Consider the following 7,424-nt stretch of genomic DNA (forward strand, 5'->3'; position numbering starts at 1 on the left):
GAGCTGCGGTTTGCTAGCTCATTCTCACACACGTCTGGGCGGACGTGTGTGACAGGGGCCTAAGCCTTAGGCCCCTGTCACACATGACTGCCCATCACGTCTGGTGTGGGACACGGTGACCACACCGCCCAGGAGGGCTGCACAATGTGTGTCCGCTAAAGCTATCACACGAAGCGTTATAGAATCAGGAATGTGCTCCAATCAGCATGAAGAGAACATTGCTTGGCAAAAGAGGGTGAAGGTGGCCGCTCGGATGCAAGTGCAGAAGCGTTGGCCATAGGATGGACATCCACGTCGGCTCTTCCTCTTCGTGACCACCGCGTTATGTGACAGTAACAAACTCGAAGCATACAACATGATTGGACTAGCTCAGCATGTTGCTTGCTCGTCCAAACTAATGTGACACGGACGACTTTGTTCATCAGACTGTCGAAGGCAATGCCCACACTCAAGGACCTTCAAGAGCATGCCAATTCACACTTGCCAAAAACGCTAAATACTTGAAACTGGAGGGAGTATGGTCAACGAATCTTCGAGGCCATATTTGACTGTTGTTGATTGTATAAATCAAGGATCAAAGCGCGTGCGCGTTTTGCACCACAAAGGCACTAGAAGCTCTAGATTTTCGAGGTGTTGAGGTCATCTCCTGCACGGTGGGTCCAGAAACGCAAGGCCAACCTTTTGAGCAAATCAACAGAAGCCATGAAGGAGGCACGTCCCTGCACATTCTTTTTCCCGCGCAGTTTGAATCAACCCTTAGGCTTGATTCACAGTAATGAGGGGGTTATAGTAGCGGAGTGAGGGGGTTGTGGTAGCGAAGTGTGGGTGTGAGGAATGCATGCAAGAGAGGGGAGAACAGAATTGGGGAAGGGGGTGAAGCACAGACGGAGAGTTGGGTTAGTGGAGAGGAAAGTGAGAGAGAATCAACTCTCTCACTTTCTCTCCCTACATTGATTAGGGAAAAGTAAGAGTAAGGGTGGTTTCCCACGGCCACCTGGCCTACATCCCAACAACCTCCCACTTGAAGGTCATGGTGGCCAATAGTGGCATCAATATAGTTAGTCTATACAAAGTTGATAAAGCATCGCCTAGGCTTCATCCTACACCCATAAGTTCTATGCAATGTGTAAATCGCTCTAAGGCTAGGCTCTTCGTGAGAACGTCTGCGGGGTTGTCGTCAGTGTGAACCTTGACAAGCTCAATGCGTTTGCCAACCAATGCATCTCGTATGACATGGTATCTGACCTCTATGTGTTTTGACTTTGAGTGAAACACCGGATTCTTTGCCAAAGCAATGGCACTCTAACTATCAAATGAAATATTGGAACCTCGTGAATGCCCAAATCTCCCACTAGACGAGCTAACCATAAGGCTTCTTTGCTTGTGTCACACGTAGCAATATATTCTGCCTCAGTGATAGATGAAGACGCAATGCAGTCTTGGAGACACAATCTCCAAGAGATAGCTGCTCCAGCAAACATGAACACATAGCTAGATGTGGATCTTCTACAATCCACGCAACCTGCATAATCCGCATCCATGTAACCTGCAATAGATGCATCGTTGTTTTCAAAGCATAAACACTTGCTAGCTTTACCTTTTAAGTATCTGAGGATTTTCTTCACTACTTCCCAATGCTTCTTGCCAAGGTTTTCCATCCATGTACCTATTGGCCACTCCCACTGCATGTGCAATGTCTGTTCTTGTGGCTACCATAGAGTAAATCAAACTGCCAACTGCTGGCACTTTCGCCATTTCCTCTTTCTCAGCAACTATCTTGGGAGAATCTTCCTTGCTAAGTTTGGAGTATGCTTCCATTGGGGTACTAAGTGACTTCCCCCCCTACATACTAAAACGTTGCAAGACTTTGTGGATGTACTTTTCTTGAGATAATTCAATAATTCCACGTTGCATGTCTCTCTTGATGCGCATACCAAGAAAGTGATTGGCATTTCCCAAACCTTTCATGGAAAACTGAGTGCTTAGCATCTTTTTCAACTGATTGATCTCATCAATTGATTTTCCTGCAATAAGCATATCACCTGCATACAAAAGATGATTAAAGAACCATCGTCCAACCTCTTTGTGTATAAGCAATGATCCTCTTGTCGAATTTTTGATACCATTGTCTTGAACCTTGCTTGAGGCCATAGAGTGTCTTTTTAATTCTACAAACTAATTATGCCCTCGTTGGCTTTTGGGTTTCACATACGTACCCCTCCGGTTGTTTCATGTAGACATCTTCATCTAGATCCCCGTGAAGAAATGATATGTTCACGTCCATTTGGACAAGTTTCATGTCTTGGACAGCAACCAAGCCAAGCACAGTGCGAAGTGTAGTCATCTTGACTACTGGAGAGAAAATCTCATCAAAATCCACACCTTTTTGTTTCTTGAAACCCTTGTCAACTAGACGAGCCTTGGACCTAAACTCGAGATCTTCCGCTGTATACTTCTTCTTGTATACCCATTTGCAAGGTAAATCATTTTTGCCTTTTGGTAATTCAACCGATCCACAAGCTCCTAAGCTTTGCAAGCTTCCGTGGTTGCCGATTTTCCGATCCAATCTCTACCAATGCTCTGATACCAATTAAGGGGGTTGTCGTAGCGGAGTGTGTGTGTGAGAAATGAATGCAATAAAGGGGAGAAGAGAATTGGGGAAGGGGGTGAAGCACAGACAGGGAGTTGGGTTAGTGGAGAGGAAAGTGAGAGAGAGTCAACTCTCTCACTTTCTCTCCCTATATTGATTAAGGAAAAGTAAGAGTAAGGGCGTTTTCCCATGGCCACCTGGCCTACATCCCAACAATTAGGCAAAGGAAGAGACTCCAATTTCTGCCACATCATAGAAGAAAGGGGCTTTCTCTCTTTCACCCCCTCTTTTCACTCTTCTAACCCTGCCACCACTCTCGCCAAATTCTCTTCCACACATGACACACCAAAAAGGGTCCAATCAACTACCTTTATTGTCTTTGCCCCACCCTTTAGAGCATCTCATTTCTTCACCCAATTGATGTGAACCCAGCCTTATGTCAGTTACACACTAACGAAGTCAACGGACACTAGCACATGCCCAAAGCTAATAGGTTTTTGAACAACACCATTACCCTGCCCAAACATGGTGGAAGAAGCCACAACTAGTCGGCTCGACTGCACTAGCGTGTTCCACTCAGATTTTTGCTCTAGTTTCTAGTTGTGCAGCACACGATCTCATAGTGTGTGACTCTGCATGCTCAAATGCATGCTGGCCATCTACAAATTCACACCAAGGCTTGGACATGCCTTTTTTGTGATTAGGTTGTGTATAAACACCTTTAGGGAAGCCCATTAGGGCCCCACAATTTTAGTAAAATGAAAAATCTTTAAAAACATCTAAAATGTAAAAGAAAAGGGTGATAATAAAACTAAGCTATCAATTGTTTGGGTGTTGGGGCATTCAGATTTAGCAGACAACTACAATTCTTCCAAACCTAACTGGCACAAGAGCTAATTGGGTGAGTTTTTTGTCATGTCTAACGACTATCACCACATGCGACCAAAGATCGAATCTCCTGCTTAATTATCGAGTTGAAAAGCTATTGCTCTTTTCATAACTATGCTTTGGGCGAGGAGAGAGGCATCACCCCTTGAAACTTGATTGAAGAGTGTGATGAGGTAGTGTCATAAAATCTAATAACTAATCAACCCGAATGATTTTCTCATATTAAACTAATCATTTAATGTGGAAAAATAGACAGGAACAAGGGTTAGAATATAGACATGTGCTTACGGGTCTATCTCAACACGAGGCCAATGGTAAAGGGGTCCAAATGAGAGATGATATGTCAAAGAGCAAGGCTAGCCAATGGAGCTTAAAGACCTTAGGATTAGCTTCATTCAATACCTCCAAAGGTTAGTGTTAAAAGTCCTTTGACCTTAGGTAAGCTAGGGCTATGCTTGAGGTGGGAACCCTGCCCAAGCTTGAGGTGCTTGTCATGCTTTCTGACTAAGATGCTTGAGGTGCTTGTCGTGCTTGCCAACTAGGGAGCTTGAGGTGCTTGTGGGAACACTACCCAAGCTTGAGGTGCTTGGTCGTGCTTGTGTCACTAAGGTGCTTGTGTTCCAAAAGTCAACATACTCCCTTTTCATGAGGGGGTGAGCCCTAAATCAAGGAGGATGAGAGAGAACAAACACACACACACACACACACACACAAGGTAAGCCCAAGCCTCAAGAGGTAGCAAGGACACATGTCAAGCCTCTACCCATGTTGCCCTCATGGTGTGCCTAAAGCCTATTGGTTGGCCTCCCAAGGGGTCCAATAATTTAGTTGATATAAATAATTGTTTTTGCATTTATCAAGTCCTCTCTCTCAAAGGGTAAAGGGGGACACTTGTCCCAAGACTACCCTTGTTGCTTGATATGCCTCTTGCATGTGATGTCCAATGAGCTTCAAGCATGAGCTACAAGGGGGGGTTGACCAAAGCAAGAAGGGGGGTTGCTTGGGGGGTATACTCTCCCACACACACTCACACACTCTCTCATTGTGTGAAGTGCAAAGTGCAAGAGCTCCATCTCCTTCTCCAAGCAAGTAGAGAAGTTGAGAGCCTACACCAACACTCTTGGCTATGGAATGCAAATCCAAGCAAGAGCCATGCTTCAATGCTTAAGCTTGCCATCTTCATTACTAGGATATTATGTATGCTAGCAAGAAGAGTGATGATAAGTGAGGAACTATTTCTTTCTCCTATGAATGTTTCTTCTTTCTCTTCCCTACCCTCATTCCCCGCTAGCTCTCTCCACTCTTTAAAGGTGTTTGAGGCCTTGGCAGTGAGGCCTTTGTTTGAGTCTATGTTATGCTCGTGATGCATGAAGCTTTCCATCTTCATTGCATCACCTAGGTCACAAGGAACACAAAGATTGTATTATACCAAGTCTCTCTTGATGGGAGAATCTATAATACAAATGCCTATTGGAGGGGGGACCAGCTCCAATAAATCCGGTCCTCAACTATTGTCAAGTTCTCTAAACTCTCTCTCTCTCTCTTGCAAAAGTATTGTTCATGCCAAGTTAATTAAGTACTATGATTGTGTTGCTACCATCAATTAAGTTCACCCTCTATGCTTTCAAAGTAGTCTCACAAAAACGTTCTCTCTAATTCTCTTAATTCCGCTATTTTCAAAGTTCATAGGCCATTTCCATCACAGGTAGCCATGTCCTATCCACGTGACTCGTGTGTAAAGCGTCCTTCAAATGTCCAATCCCGTTCAGTGGGAACCCATTGGCCCGACCTTTCATCCATATGATGGGCGGACGTTTGTGAAGAGTCCCTTAGGGTGATGTGACACTGAGACACCCACCCAAAAAGAAAACGTTGGGTGGTAGGAAGTAGACTATCACACTTGAAACAATACTAAGAGCATGTTCGCACACCAGGGGGGGCACCCCCATCGGCTCAACCCCATTCCCACCCAAGCTACGTATGTTGCCTACGCATTGGATGGCATTCCCATGTTGTATGACGCTTGCCATGTGGAATATGTTGACCGCCTGCAGCACCCGAGAAGTAGACCTTTTATAATAAAAAAATGAGTTTCACACTGCCCCACCATCCCGTACAGAGAAACCACATGCAAGCCTCTCTCTCTCTCTCTCTCTCTCTCTCTCTCTCTCTCTCTCTCTCTCTCTCTCTCTCTCTCTCTCTCTCTCTCTCTCTCTCTCTCTCATCTATTGGAAACTAGTGCGCATCTTCAACATCCCCGAAGCAATATCAGGTTCACCTATCTCTGTTTCATCTATTGGCAACTAGTGTGCATCTTCAACATCCCCGAAGCAATATCTTGTTCACGTATCTCTCTTCTCCTCTCTCCAAAGAAATTTCCTATTCACTCTCTCTCTCTCTCTCTCTCTCTCTCTCTCTCTCTCTCTCTCCCCCCCCCCCCCCAAGCCATTGTCAGGCCAAGGGCCACCCTGGAGGTCAAGGACCTGGCCAAGGGCCAGTTGCCCACTTCATGAGAAATACCTTATTGGATGTCGATGGTTTCTCGTAGAGGCCATCAAGTGACTTCATCAAGTCCTCCGTGGTCTTCATCTCCGAAACATTGAAGGCCACTGTTGACGCCAAGCTTAACCGGATTGTTCCCAGTGCCTTTTGATCAAGGACAATCCATGATTCATCTGCCATCGTTGCGGGCTTCTTTGCAAGACCGCCTAGTGGCAAATAAAGGTCCTTCTGGTAGAGATAGTCTTGAATTTGCATCTTCCAATGTTGATAGTTTTTGCCGTTGAACTTCTCGATCTTGAGCTTCCCTTGTTCCGCCATTATTCCCACTCAATTCAAGGAATCCTTTCCTTGAGATACTTTAGCTCTGAGCAAACCTTGCTCTGATATGAGTGGTTAGGAAATAGCACGTAGCTAAATAGATATTTGAGTAGCTTACTTAATGGAGAGAGACAAATTTTCACACACAAGAGATTATAGAGTAGAGAGAGAGAGAGAGAGAGAGAGAGAGAGAGAGAGAGAGAGAGAGAGAGAGAGAGAGAGAGAGAGAGAGAGAACACACGATATACATGGTTCACCCAATGTGGGCTACATCCACGAGAAAGCAACTACTCAATGGCTTTAGTACTTCAAACAAGAAGTAGGTTACAAAGGGATTATACCCTTAATAGAGCTCCCGCATTGCTTCACTCTCACCATCTCACACCCACCTTGTTGCATCAACTTCACACTCCAAAATGTGTGTAGAAATGGCATCCTTTTATAGGCCAAAAGGGTTGCCCTCTCTCATGTGGATTGACAACCAACACAGTGTTGCCATTATAGATTTCAGGAAAAAATTGAACTATAAAATCATCTTGGGACGACATTTTATGAGGCAAATACAATTGATCCAAGACTCTGAAACAATTAGCTAATACTTGAAACATGTTGGATCAATTACTCGAGTAGACGTGAAAGACCACTCATACAAGGACATACTGAAGACTCCAATCCAAGAGCTAGATTCAAAGACATCAGCCAAAACTAAATTGCCATCATGGTTTAACAAAGACACACTGATTTGGATGTGTGGAGCCTGAAAGAATGGTAGTTTATGATAGGAGGATTGCATCTTGGATTGGAATGTAAATGGCATTGATTATATACCAGAACCCTTTTCAAAACATTTGTTTGTGCACTCTGAGTGGACTCGGATTCGTCCACCATGGATGTATGCGTCAACGAGTCCATGCCCACTCTATTTTGTGAGAAAGATTATGCATGCGACTTAGTGCCTCTGCAAACTTATTCATTCCGTGGTTAATATTGAATGAGTGGATGAAAACTTTGAATGAATGATGTCCACTTAATGTGATGATCAAAAATACTTGGTTGTGAAAGCAAATGATGAATGCTTTGTTGATCGGTTTCAATCAAGAATTCAGATCATATCAAGTAATGTTTC

The sequence above is a fragment of the Adiantum capillus-veneris genome, chromosome 16, assembly GCF_014529385.1.
Source record: "Adiantum capillus-veneris isolate H3 chromosome 16, ASM1452938v2, whole genome shotgun sequence".
Classification (NCBI taxonomy): domain Eukaryota; kingdom Viridiplantae; phylum Streptophyta; class Polypodiopsida; order Polypodiales; family Pteridaceae; genus Adiantum; species Adiantum capillus-veneris.